We start from the raw sequence: 14,992 nt of genomic DNA, 5'->3' as shown, positions 1-14,992 counted from the left end.
TAGGAGAAGTGCATACGTGCCTTGGACAGGGTTGGTGGCAGCTTATAATTCCGGATATTTGTAACCCTTTCCTGCCAGGCAAACTGTGATTACTGCGTTTGGCACAAATAGGTGGCCTGGCTCCAAAATGGCCATGCCACAAGGTTCTTTGTCCTGTTCTTTGGCCATCTTGCCCCTTCACCTTACCCAGGTCGAGCTGACCCGGCTAAGTCCTTATTTGGGCATGCACTTTCCTGTGAAACGCCAAGCTTTTGCGGGCTTCTACATGCCTTGTGTGTGTGCATCCAGGATGTTGGCTGGAACGTCTGGTTCCAATACACAGCTTGGGTGCCAGAGAGTCTGGAGTGCTGTGAATGCCTGGGACCACCGTGGCCCGTGATTGGTCCACGTATGGTGTGCCTGAATGTGAGCAGATCTCCCATTGGATCCACTTTGTTTTGGCGTGAAGGAGATTCTGGATAAGAGAAGGGCCCACACAGCCATACCATGTCGATCTCTGGAGTTCTCACTGAACTAAGCATAGGATCCAAGTATCCTGAAACTAAGAAACCGAGTCGAGGAACCGCTGGCGACCCGCTGGAAGGTTTGGCACCCTGAGCCCACTGTCGTCCTGTGGGACCCCTCTGCATCTGGTCGTCCTAGAAGGTCTGCGAAGACGCTTCGACCCATTGGAGTAGTGGGACCAACTATTCTCGGCACCTTCATCAAACTCTGCAAGTAAGCTTTCTCGGAAGTGTCCCTGGGCCAACCAGTGGGCTAACCAGCTTACGCAGACTCTTTGCCCTGATACCGCCGCCGTTTCCAGGAGATACTTGAAACCTGGTACCTCGCAAGCTCTGTGTTCACAGCACTCTCACACCGAATTTCGTACACTTGGCGTTCCCAGATCTGGAGAGAAGTGAGTGTGCCCGAACCAGAGTATATGCGGTTACCGTGTCACCCAGCCGTGGTGACGAACTTTGGAGGTGCGCTGCATTTGTGCCCCTCTTGCCCCTGAAGCCTGCTGCAGTGAAACTGGCCTGATCCATCCACCAGGAGCGGAGAAATTGCCACTGTCCCGTTTGGGAATCAACGCTGTATCTTCGTCGCTGAAAGCCACAGAGCCTCCAAATTGCCGCACTTGAACATGCAACCGAAGTGGACTTGACTGCTGAAGTTTGGTCCGTAGTGTGGAGGTGGTTGATGAGTAATCGCAACCCTAACCGGTGGCCCCTAGTGCCTCCATCCATTTGTACGCATGAGTGGCCCCTGAGGGCCCCTCTCCTTTCTACTGCTAGTGCGTACTAGCGAACTATTCCCAACTCTTGGAATCGACTCTGCCCTCAAGCGGAGGCCCTCCTCAAATAGTGGGAACCTATTCTTCATCACCTCACCCACCTTCCTGAGCTGCTAAAGGCCCTTGAAGAGAACCCGTTTTGCCCATCTGCATTACCGTGTATGCCAGTATTGCAAGTAAATTTGAGCAATAGGCTCCACTCTTCTTAGGGATTGGACTGCCTCTTAGTTAAGAGTGTGTTGGATGCAGATGGGACTAAAGACTATTTGCACTGCCTGTTTCCTTCACCTTTTAGGTTGTGGACCCATTTCGTGCATTAACCCTTTAGATCCCATTGGTCTTGTATATGTATATATATATATATATGTATTTAGATAGGATTCTGTTGGCTTAAAAGTATTACGGTGATTTGATTTGTGTGTTGAAACCCAACCAGGTCAGAGTTAAGAAATCCATCTTACCAGGTTGTGTGCGAATATCCCCACAGCCAAGCAGCCATTAACTACTTTCTTAAACTCAAATACTGGTTTTGGAGTAGCGCATCTTTTTTGAGTCTACAACCCTAGTCAATTCTTGGTTTAAAATGTGGTTTGCTTTTACGTCCTTATGACAGTGCTAGTATTTTGTTGCATGTTTTTAAAAAGGGATGTGTATGTCATCCTGCATGCTTGGGCTCCTGTGTCTGCTAGATGCTTGTTGAATTCCTGCGGGAATGTGGGCCTCTGTAGCTTTAAGCAGTGACTGTTAGTGATCAGACTGGGACAAGTTCATTTTCATGATGGTTGTTTTTACCTTCAGTCTCCTACTTCACCACTTGCTGTTATCCTGTAGCATAGTAAAGGCCCACCGTTTATACAATCATGGTTTCAGCCTCGTTTCTGCTTGTGACCTGCTCCATCCGGCAATCCAGGATACTACAGCTTTCACTAGCATATTGGCTCTCTTGCTAATGTATCTCTTAGTGGTTCTTGCCTCCCTTTTCACTTCATCATCCAGGTGTTCCTTAGCAACTGTCACCAACTTCTGCACCTTGTCAAACACTGTTATCAATCTCTTTTCCTTATCAGGCAGCAATTTCTTAAAGCTCCCATCAAGTTCTTGGCTTTACTATCCTGGCAGAACACGTTTCTACTACTCCTGATTATGTTGGGGCTTTTAGTCCAGCCCTTTATCCCTCTTTATCCCACCATCCCTTTTGGTTCCCATTGAGGGGTAAAAAAAGATTACAAAAAGTAGGCTGCCATTTTTATTTTCTTTGCCAGAACTAGTCTGAACATTGCAGTGTAAACACGATGTGAAAACAGTGACACTTGTTAATGACTTAATGTCTTAATTGGAACTCTAAGCCTGCTACTGGTGCAATATAAATGTCTTAACCAGGTCTGCCATCAGCCACTCGATGCCTGCCTATCTAGAAATGAGTTATGTTGTTTCTGTTGATCCACATTAAAAACATGAACATTACTTCGCTATTGTTGGCTCAAGATAATGCTGGAATCTTCACAAAATTGGCAGCTGCTGGAGAACAGCACGCCCCTTTTAAGTACAGTGGCGAGAAGAATGCAGTGGGAAGAATCCTATGCAGAGGCAAGCCTCTGCCGTGTGAACATCCTGGCAGACCAAGTGGTGGCATGGAGGGACCAAGAGATGAGAGAGAGATGCCAGTAGGCCGGCATTGCAAAGGGCGATACTGCCGAGATGGAGACATTAGGAAGAGCGGCTTACCTGGTGACATGACCACGCTGCAGCCATGGTGGGCCTGGGGCTAGCAAATAGACGCTGAGACCAGCAGGCAGCAGAAGAATGAATCCTCTGCTCTCAGGCCAAGGATTGCTGAGTGTTCCGTGACGGGCAGGATACTGGAAGCAAATCCTTGCAAGGCAGCAACGCCGGAGAAAGGGACGAACGGCCACATACCCACTGAGAGGCCACCCCACTGGAGCACACCCAACGACAGTAAATGTACTAGGGTTGACCAGGGTTGGGGGAGGGGAGAATAACAAAGTGAGAATAGACAAAATGAGAAGGATGGTTATTGGAGCTCTAGAATTCCAAATGGTGATCTTTGACAGAGGTCAAAGAAACCATCAAAAAAGCTAAACAAACCAGAGATCCAGAGGGGTCTGGAGAGCCCTGGAGAATTACGTGACATTTTTCACCCTCTGAGAAGAAGGGAACCTGTAGGGTTCAATCAGTCTGTACAAGACCAAAAACTAGCAGAAAGGAAACCACCAAGTTGTTGGAGAAGGGCTAAGGAAATCATCCCTTCACTCAAAAAGCTTGACACATTTAAGTTGTATTAAAACTGTTCTTGAGGAGCCTAAAGAGAGAGCTGAAAACTTGTATTTGGTGAATTGTGAAGAACATTGTTTTGAACTGTAACCAGTAACCAGAGAGGGACCCCAAATTGCATTACCCGGAAGAAGCATGAGCTAAGAGGCTATTGTTCTGGCTTATTTGTATGGGTTTTTGTATCCTGAAGTGGTAGGGCCAGTTAGCAAATAGGTTTTTGGACTGAGGACTAATTTATATTTTGAAATATGACTGCTTTTAGTTTAGTTCATAGGCAGGCAAATCCCTCTGAGCATTTTCCCATTTAATTTAAATAAACACCCTTGAAATAAAAACCTCCAGTCTTACTGCACCATTTTGTACGTGCTACCCTCGATGACCAGTTTATACCACTGCGGAAGTGCCTGGCATGTGCCTTTCCCATGCCTACACAAAAGCCCAACCTGTTGGCATTGCCAATGCTTGTTGGTCTGTTCTGGCTTGTAAACAGTGTTCTGTACAGGAGCAGGAGAAAGCGCCACGTTCTGCCTTTATTGGCCGACTGGGGGCTGATCACATGTGACGGCGTGTTCACATTTCCCGGATGTGTGATAATTAACTAAAACCCTCGATGGAAAGCACGGCCGCAGATGGAGCTTTAATGGGAATGGGGGTGTTCTATTGTTTTTAGCTACCGTTAAGTTTTTCCAACTCTCCGAAAGGAAACGGTCTCCCTCTGAAGCTTGATGAAGTCTGGAAAGAACACTGCACATTGCTGTAAATCACAGCCGTGTTGAAATCATGTAAGTGCTTCGGTGCAATAATTGGCCTCGGTTTTGCATTAAACTACGCCATACGCACAGTATACATGTGTATTGGATATTTCTGCAACTAAAAAAGGTCAACTGAAACGATGCTGAATTCTTAGAAACTACCCTCACCTAGAATAATAAAGTTTCTTTGTTTGAGTCGCAAGCGTGTAAATGCATTTTAAATTAGAACCTGTTTGCAAAGTTCCCATTTTTTTCTTCAACAACTTGGTGCACATTCTCCATAAAAGGTCCTGAGTGGGCTTCCATTCATCAACTCCGGGCAGGAGTGTAAGATGAATAGTGGCAGCAGGAAAGGGAAGTGTAAATGATTAACAGCTCCGAGCAGAGTTATATTATGTTCTGCTGGAGAATGAAATCTGGAAAAGTTCGCCTTGGCTGTTTAAACCATTTTTCATGATTGAAACAGCTTATTAATTCAATAGGAAAGGCTAAGGTAACATTAAAGGTCCCACATGACCTCTGCAATATCAGGAAATTCCAAGGTATAAGATTAATATGGTGAAATTTGGGGTGCTATTAATTCTTTTTTATTATTCCAATTTATTATTCTATTAACTATGAATTTCCCTGCTGATGCATTTAAGACAACCCCTCTTTCTTACATTGGAATTTTCCCCAGAAATGACATACTTTTATTTTTTATTTTTTATCGCTTGGACCCGTTTGTATAATAGCATTGGGAATCCTAACTTGAAATATAGTGTATAACTAACTTTGCCGTTTACACCACTTCTGTGCATTTTAATGCATTTTTTTAAACTGGCTCTTATGATGTTATTTATAACGCGCTTAAACACCCAGAGGTTTCTAAGCACTGACCCGTGGATCAAACCTGTGTTGCTCCGTGTTGTCTTGCTTCCAAGGCGAGCATGTTGCTGCTGAGCTATCCTCCTTGTGTACTCTGTATATGTTCTGCATATACAGCTTGTGGATCTGCTGACACTAATATGCGCTGTACTGGTTGCCAGCATGTGGGCCTATAAGGGTAAGCGTCTTCTCTTAGAGTACATCAGACTGTGAAGTATGGGCCAAATTGGTATTCAAGGCCTCGTTGGCTTTAGGCAACATTTTGGTTGCCACTCTCGCACCCACGGATTCACATGGCATAACTAATGACGTAATAACCTTAGAGGTTTTGTTGAGGGTAAACTTACACAGCAATCACAGGCCAAGAAGGAACCGCTATTACTGTTGGGCATGTGTGTGCCTGGCATATCTAGCCAAGGTCACCGAGACCCAACGATGGAGTCTTGGGAGATGACACAACTTGCTCCAGCTCAATAAAACGCTTATCAGTACTCTGCAAACCGGTCCTCAAAGGAAGAACCAAGACTGAGCCAAAGCACTTAACCACTGGACTGTAAGCGATATTCAATCAACACTACAGCTATGTCAATGCCTAGTCTGGGATGCTGAGGAAAACCCTTATTGATGTATTTTTATATCCAGTTCAGTACTCTGGATGACAACCCTTGTATAACGCCCCCCTCTTAGAATCCCCCTGACCCCACTGAGCCAAGAAGTAGGTTTGTTTTGCAAATTTAAAAGGTTTATTTGGACAATTCAACAATAGATATCTATCCCACTTTATAAATAAATTGATAACTGATCTCACACTTCATAATACGACCGTGATCAACAATGGATAATGTTACAGGGGTACACTGATTTGGTTACTTAGGAGTAGTGTAGAGGATGAGGTAGTTGAAAATGCTTGATGGTTTCAAGGAAATGCAAGGTGGAATAAAATGCAGTACAGAAATAACTTGTTATGATTTTAGCAAAAGGTAATATGATCACTTTTTCTTTTGCCAATTCACTCCCCCCCCATGCAATACAAGAAATGGAAGGAGAGCACACAGTCTTCAAGAATCCCACAAATCACACTTTATAATGCAATACACAGTTCCAGTTCCCCCAGCAAGCTTAGAGAAAACACGGATGAGTTTTAAACACAGGCGAATTTCTTTAATGTGGTTTGCAAGGAAGTGAAAAGGTGCTAAAATTGCTTTTAATTCCCTCTAGAGGTTCAGGGTGAGTGAGAGATGCTTGTTGGTATTAGTTCAGGCTCACTTTAGCAATGCCCTATGAGTTGTTACCAGGTTGCAAACGGATTTTAACAAAGAGAAGCAAAAAGCTGCTGATTTCTACAGATGAAGAAATCGGGCCAAATTGCGGTAAATTTCGCGAGTGCGTGTCTCGCGATTACGGGAAAAGTATAGGGAGTAGGAAGTCGGTTCTAGGTTCGTTGGAAAGCCTAGATGAAACAATATATAGAAGGTAGAAGTTTGAAACACAGGCCCAAAATGCTTTTAAATGTGATGGTAATGAATGGGAAAATGTGCTAACTGATTTTAATTCCCTCTAGAGATTCAGGGTGAGTGAGAGATGCTTGTTGGTATTAGTTCAGGCTCACTTTATCAATGCTCTATGAGTTATTACCAGGTTGCAAACAGATTTTAACAAAGGAAGAATGGAGCTGCTATTTTGACAAGTGGAGAATTGAGCCAAATCGCAAATTGCGGTAAATTTTGCGATTGCGTAAATCGCGATTGCGGAAAAGGTATGGGGAATAGGAAGTCGGTTCTCGTTGGAAAGCCTAGAATCACAGCTTTAAAATGAAAGTTAAATTTCATTCCTAGCCCAAACGGTTCCGGAGATACGGATGATTTAATAAAGGTAGATTTTCGGATTTAAAGTAAAACTCAAAATGACAGGTGACAGCTTGCAGCTTTAAATATGACAGATGACACGATTTCTAGGAGGCTGTTCTAATTAGGTTAAAATAGCTTGAATTAGATTATTTTAACTAAGAGATTGGGTTCTGCACAGTTCTGGCGGATACTCACTCCTAATTTTGAAATGAATGGGCCTCGTCACGGATCTGGTCAACTGGACTGGACTGGGCGGTTCTGCTCACGGCGTCTGGGTCAGCTCTGCTCTGCTGGTCTAGCCTCTCTGGATAGGGCAGGTCAATCAGGCACCGGTTCTGCTCACAGCGGTCTGGGTCTGGTCTGCGGTTCCGACAACAGTTCTTGGCAAAGAATTCAAACAGCTCGCCCGGCTGTTGAATAGTTTGGTTAGGTTTGCTGGATTCTGAAGGCCTGCTGAGAATACTTTTGCTTGCAGTGGGCCTTCTAGGTTCAAAGTTCTGTAGTCTATGTTTAGCTTGGAAGTCTAAGTGTTGGATCTCTGGATGTGAAGTCGTCGGTCAGCATACGCCGCAGCAAATGGAATTGAATGTCTCTACCTGTCCCAGCAGTCTCTTTTTATGTGTTTTGAAAATGGGTGTGTGCCTGGGCCTAGCTAAGCCTGCCCCTCTCTACTTGTCATTGGCCCAATGCTCCCCTCTCCCATGATTGGGGGAAGGAAATGGATTGTCATCATGATGAGGTCTGTTTATGGGTCAGAGGATCCTCCCCTGGTTAATTTGCACACAAATCTATTTCTGACCCAAATACATATTTCCCAGGTACACAGTTGTTTGACATCACATACACACATCATATATTACTAAAGATAGCCCCTGTCCCGACTCTGGCGTTTCTAGGAGCTTGCATTAAAAAATGGCAACTTATTTTCGATTTTAGTGGGTTTTGCAACATTGGTTTTTCATCAAAAATTATACAAAGGTACATTTCCCTTCCACATATATCCCAGTAACGTTCCATGTCTCTAGCTTAAACACATTGTCTACAATAATCATAATTAGCGGGGTTTTGCCCCAGAACATGGTACAAATTGGAGTTTGGACTCAAATCGTGAGGGCATTTTTCAAACGAAGACTCTCAAAGTTGTACATTCCTGTCATTTGGTTACAATAAATTATCACTGTTTCTATAAAATATATATTTGTTGCAATTCAACCCCCCAAGTGTTTGGGTCCGCCTCCAGGAGTCTGGGTGGGTCAGTGATCACATGTCTCTCCTTGCTGGCAGAGGGCTGTTGACAGGAAACACTCAAAATTAACATACCCCATTCAACAGAAAGAGCCTTTTGTGTGGGCTCCAGCAGGCTGACTGGAAGTCTCTCCTCATTAAATCACAGGGTCATGTGATATCCTGCCTCCTAGTGTGGGAATCTCTGAGGTGTTAAGGTTTCCCAGCCTCTTGGCCTCTGGAAACAGCAGGTGGCTAGATTTTCAATTAACCAACAAGCTTTGAAGTCCCTGCCCCTCTTGCAACACCTAAATACAGTTTCCCTGTCAGAGTTTAGACTGCTAGCGCCACCTTGGGGAATTTGTCGGTACTGCATCCATTTTTGAGTTGTCTTGAATTACTGCATTTCAATAGAGTGGTCTTTTGCTTGATAGTATAGGACCCTTGCTTAACATTGTTTTGATGGCATCCTTACAGTAGAGTGGTGATGTGGAACCCCCCACAAGAAGGTTGTATCTTTGGAGTGTCTCGTGCCAACTGCGCAGTTCTCCTATTCTGGCGTGAATGTGGGCGGCGATAGCTCATCCCCACATCTACCCAGTCTATTGATTCAACATGGGTCAAAACCCTTGACAGGACCATTTCTTCAGTGATCCGACCAAAATGATGGGATCACCTGTGCGGCCAGTCATTGCAAGGATCTTGAAAGTAGACCAGGAAAGATTTGGTTTTCTGAGTTTTGTTATCAGAATGAAAATGAACTTGGTCATGGTATGTCTTCCTAATGGATCCTCTTGACCAATCTCCTGACTGGTCTTCAGAGCAATGTTCTTGTGCAAATCGTAAGATATATAACTTTTTAGGGGCCTTGATGCAACCTCAAACTTCTTTCTTTGGGTACATTCTCACCAGAGACATGGTTATTGATCAGTATTCACCGCGCTTTCAGGCTTCCCAGTGCTTTCCAGGTGATCACACTACAACATTTCACAGCCCTTGGTATCTGTTGCCACCACTTTAAAGGTTCACAGCACTTACAAGATTTACTGTTCTTCATAGTACTCTCTGTTTTTACAATGCTCTCAAGGTTTGCAGCACTTTTGGGGTTCACAACAATTTTGAGGTTCACGTCACTTTCCAAGTTCGCAGCCTGGTTCATTAGTCCACCATTTGCCTTCTTTCCAGTATTTTTTACCGTACTACCAACTTTACTTTGAAACTTAGATTCTGGCACAAGTTGGAGGTTTAGATTGTAGACCTTCCAATGAGTCTTGCTCCTAATCTGTACTGCTATACTGTCGTTGATGCTGCTCAGGAGCTTAGTAATGCTCCTGTGGCCTCTCTATGCACCAGTTGTCGCGTACCACAAAACATTGTCCAGCCTGTTTACCTTGAAAGTTCCAGCGGTTTCACATGTTTGGGACCAATACACAAATGAGAGCTTGGAGTCTGTTGTTGGTTGGACAGATCTCAGAGGTTCATTGTGATACAAAGCATTCAGCTAACAAAGTATGAGAGTGCAAAGGTAATGGAGTCCTTGGTCCTGTCCCCTTTCCTCCATCCTGCTTGTACATGACTGGAGTGTACACTTAGAGCCAGCAGTCACATGCACAGCCAGGCTTATCCTGCATTCATGTGCACCAGACAACTTCACTCGCTAGTCGATTTTGCTGCTTGAAAGATGCTGGTCCGTTGCCTTGTATTTCTGTCCGTTCTTTGTTTTTTAAAATGATTTCTTGAGCCCATTTCCCACAGACTGATCTATGCAGGTTCATTTTATTTAACTAATATGTAAGGTTTTTCTATATGTTGGTTATTGTAGGCAGAAGGTTCCAACGCTGAACACGATTTGCTTTGCCTCACGTGTCAGGGTGCAAGCCTCTCATGTGTGCCCACTTTGACGCTCTTTTGGAGCACTGCATTCTAGACTCAAGGTGGGAATACCTTTTCCACTAACTGATTGGATGAAGAAAAGATAAAGTGTATGCCCTCTTCATTTAATTCTTTACTGCACACTAGTGATAGTTTTGCATGCATTATCATTCTGTGCGGGAATTCTGTCCTCACCTGTCAACCCACCCCTACGATCTGTTCTTGCAGCTCCCAAGCACTGGGAGGACTCAACATACTGATTCCTCAATTTGCCCTTCCAATGGGCCAAAGGTTCCACAGCTGTCTAAAGAGCCTAAGGCAACATAATTCACCCACACTTACACAGAGGGATCAGACTGCTCTTGCACAAGAGTTCACTAGAGGTGTCACTTTGGAGGCATAAGAGTACCCATTCAGTTTGCCCTTCCAGGACTTGCTCTGAAAACCAAGCAGAGTCCACTAGTCACTTTTCCTCCAAGTCAATCCAAGGGCTCAGATTCTGTTAGTTTAAATAGTGTAGCCCATCTGTGTGGCCTAGGAGCAATGCTGGTCTTCTGGCATTCCCACTCAAATCTCTTTCACGTCTCCCTAATCTAGGGCAGCATTTTCTTACCATTCTATTTGAGGATACAGCCTAGGAGCAGTTGGAAAATCAATTCACATCAGGACCCTTCAGACCTCCATCACACTTTGACAAGGAGGTCGAGGAGGATCAGTCCTTCCATCACATACCAGGCAGGAACATTAGTTCAAAGGGAGACTCATACTTTAACCTGCCAACAGTCGCAAGCCTGAACCATTTTTATGCATGAAGTTTGTGATGTTCTGAATTTCAACCTTTGTTGAAGAGGGGTGTGTCATGAACCTGAATGAGCCACATACACAATATTCATTCATGTTCAATGGTCCTGGGCTGTCACAGGGTGCAGTGTCCTCATCACAGGTCTTCCCTTCTTCTCCCTTAGCTCACATTCTGGCCATCTACCAGCCCAGTATCAACCATGACAAAATCAGTTCCTCCTCCTACTCCTGTGATGAAGAAGTTTTTGGAATGAGTCAGTTGACTGGTAAAGTGCTGCATTAGATCTTCCCACCATATCTGGCTTCCGGTGCTTGTTTCCCTTCCATCCAAGAAAAATGAACACTAAAGCTTTACTATGGCCTGGTCTGACAAAGAAGGTCTCAGTCTGAGACTAAAACTACAAAACCCTCAATATGTTCTTTCCCTTGATAGATCTTGGAAAATGAGGGACTTGAATTTTATCTGTAGAGCCAAGATGAATCATGTTGGCATTTGGAGGGTGCAAGACATCCCATTTGCAATTGCCAATTCCTTACTAGCCAAACATTCTAGGTGAAGCAAGTATGGATCATTGTATTCTCATGGGCTGGTGTGAGTGCATACTCCCACTTTTGTTGTTGTTTTGCTTTTGCTTGGCCACGTGAGGATAACCTTATATTTATACTTATGTTTTCCCCGGCCCCGGCCCCTGGCAAAACAAGCTATTGGACTCAGACAGGCAAAAAAATCACACTTCAACTAATCGTCACAATAGAAATGGAACTGGCTCATTATAGGCCCTTTATTTACTCTCTATATATATATATATATATATATATATATATATATATATATATATATATATATGAACTCAGCATACAAAAACAAACATATACTCATTGTATCCCCATTGTCTCTGCTGGACCCTGGGACATTAATCTCCCATCCCTCTCTGTGCAATCCTTCTCTAATGAGATCTAAGTGCACTTAAACACTTTGCTCATTTTTGCCTTGAATCAATATGTCACCAATGTAATGCACAATCTGTACATCCGGTTTGCATGGAATTTTGTCTAGATGTTCTGCCACCAGCCAGTGACAGATCGTTGGACTATGCATGTAGCCCATTGGCATACGTTGGAACGTATACTGCCTCCCATTCCACGAAAATGCAAACTGCTCTTGACATTCATCCGCAGTCGGTATGGTGAAGAAAGCGTTAGCTAAATCTGTCACCGCATACCATGTTCCCTTGAATTTCTGTAAATTTTCAACCAAAGTTACTGCATCCGGTACTAGTGGGGGAGTGTATTTATTCAATTTGCAATAATCAACTGTCATTCTGAAGGTACCGTCTGTTTTTTTAATGGGCCAGATTAGATTTTTCTAAGATGTGGTTATTGAACGCAACACGCCTGCTTCAACATACCCTTTGATGGTTTCAGAAATGTCTTTCTGCCCACCTTGAAATTCGATATTGTTTCATGGACATTCTTTTTGTGGCTATAGGAGCCTGCACCGGGGGCATTTTCAATTGTCCAACAACTACGGGTGTACAAGTGCATGCACTCACCCTAAACTGGTAAATTGTACCCCCTAATCCGAGGGTTAATCCTTCTAAAATATCAAATCCAATAATATACTCAGTAAGGGGAACAATTAATACTTGATATGTGTTTCTCTTCAAATGACCAATTTTCATGTAGACTTCCGTTTGGACTGCTGAGGTCTCTTTGCCTCCCAATCCAGTAATCGTAAAATGTCTTCACTTAAACCTGGAAGGGTTTCCATGTATCAGTGAGGCCTCCACGTGGTATCAATTAAGGCTCGAACCTCCTGCGTATTTCCTGAATGCCAAAACAATTTCACTATCACATGAGGTTGTCTGTCCACCTTAACATGGGCTGTTGTTACCAGAGTTTGACCCTCATCATATTCGTATTTAGAGTGTGTGTGTTTAGATGCCCTTTCCACCATTGCAGTCTCCATCTTTCTTAAGTCAGCATAAGTTGGCTGGGAAGGCACAAATCTGTCGGAAGACTCGTCGTCTCCCCCCTCTGGAGACGGTCCAAAAGGATCCACCTCCTTTTTCAGCTTAAGCACTTCCTGTTGTTTCACTTGTTTGTAACGTGCCTTTCCTTCTAGGCCCCTTTCTTTATACAAGTACATTTCCCGCGGTGCAATCCCATCAATATCTTCCCGCAGCACACCATCCTTCAATAAAGCCAGAAACATGTCCTTTCTAGGCATGCCAGAATCTTTACTGTCAAACCTCTTCCCAGGAGGGCGCCTTTCATTTTGCCCCTCCCTCTCTCTCTCGGTCATTTCTCCGATCTTTCCCATTCCCTTAGATCTGCCAATTGTCTAATGGCATCCACTACTTCATCATTTATTTTACCCACCATTCCCACCAATCTGGTCATCATGATGTTCTTATATACGGCGGGGCAGTTCAAATAAGGGTGTTTCTAGCAGAAACGGATAGGTTCACCAACCCCATATGCTCTGGAGTTTCCACATGAATGGGCTCTTTCATATCATGTTCCCTAACTCTTTGAATAGCTTCCTTCAACGTGTACCATTTATTTTCATCCTTCGGCCAATCCGACGTAATCAGGTACTTGCGATTACATCCCTGGGCTGCCAACTGCAAAAGAGACATTTGTCCCTCATCACCATTAGCCTCCCGAGGATGGCCCGCACGCAGGGTCTCCTGTATCTGCACTTCTTGTGTCAAGGGTAAGAACGTAACAGAATCTGTTGCATTTATCAAGAGACCCGAGGCCCCCCGCCCCCCATCTAACAGTTTAACCATCCAGGCTAGCAAAGACTCACCAGCCTTCTGTTTCAATTGGTTAATTATCTCCCCGACCTCCTTCTATGAATAATGATCAAGTGTGGTCATATCCACCACACCCCCTCCCGGATTCATTGGATGACGACCTATCCTTCTGCGTAATACAGGTTTAACAGTCACCTCTTTAAAGGCCGGTTCCGGCTTGGATAAAACTTCCGGTTCTGAACCACTATCTCTAGGAGTACTATCGAACATATCCCCATCCCACTGAAAGGGGTCCCAATCCCCACCAGCGGAAGCATCACAGTTGCCACTTTACGAGAATTAACCCTTCGTCTTCTCTTCAGATATTTATAACTAACAACCCTCACAGCAGCTCGTTCAGCTACCGCTTGGTATGTGTCTGCTTTATCATGATACAATTTCATTTGGAGCTGCTGCATTAATGCAATTTGTTTTTCAGCAACTAATTCTCCAGTTTTTCAACACTTGCTTGTAATTCCACATTCTGATGCAATTTTGGAAAAGCATGCAATAGGATCCAACCCCTTCTTCTTAGAGCCGAACATTCTTTACCCTTTTCTACAGACACTTGTTGCAAACATTTCGCCACTTCGGCTGGACTCGCTTCTTCTATACTTGTATCCCAGGTTTCGCTCAATCCTGCACCACATGCCCAACTTTGTGCGATTTTATCATATGGGCCCTTAATCCATCCTGAGATAGTTACCTCAGTACAGTCTCAGCCCACGGAGCTTCCTTTTTTCCTAAATAGGGAACTCATTGTACCAAATGGATGTTTCACCTCCCTATCATTAATACTTCAATACACACATACCTGTATACTTGTTCTTCTTTTCCCTTTTTCTCTCCTCCGTCAACCCCAAGGGAAGAAAGGAGAAGGAAAAAAAAAACAAAAACAAAAAATAAATCTTTTTTTATTTTTATTTATTTTTCACCGCTCAGAGTCCAAAACTTTAAATTCAATTATTAGCAGGATCCTTTGGCATCAATATCAGCACAAAGACCCTACTCACAGCGCCAAAATGTTTTGCTTTTGTTTGGCCACGTAAAGAGAACTCTTATACTTATTCTTACGTTTTTCCTGGCCCCTGACAAAACAAGTTACTAGACTCGAGCAGACAAAAAAATCACACTTAAACTTATCGTTATAATAAAAATGAAAATGGCTCGTTATAGGCCCTTCATTTACTCAATATATATATATATATGAACTCAGCATACAAAAACAAACATATACTGGGATGTATAAAAACATATAGA

General features: G+C 43.7%; 1 protein-coding gene across 2 annotated transcripts in view; it reads left to right on the top strand.

Moving 5' to 3' along the window:
• Nucleotides 1-14,992, top strand: part of SUPT3H (SPT3 homolog, SAGA and STAGA complex component) — a 2,273,353-nt gene that overhangs the window by 1,873,486 nt on the left and 384,875 nt on the right. The gene's annotated exons all lie outside the window — the stretch shown is intronic.

Source organism: Ambystoma mexicanum, chromosome 4p, assembly GCF_040938575.1.
Source record: "Ambystoma mexicanum isolate Mex_15411 chromosome 4p, UKY_AmexF1_1, whole genome shotgun sequence".
Lineage (NCBI taxonomy): Eukaryota > Metazoa > Chordata > Amphibia > Caudata > Ambystomatidae > Ambystoma > Ambystoma mexicanum.
This window is presented reverse-complemented; position numbering and strand designations above follow the sequence as displayed.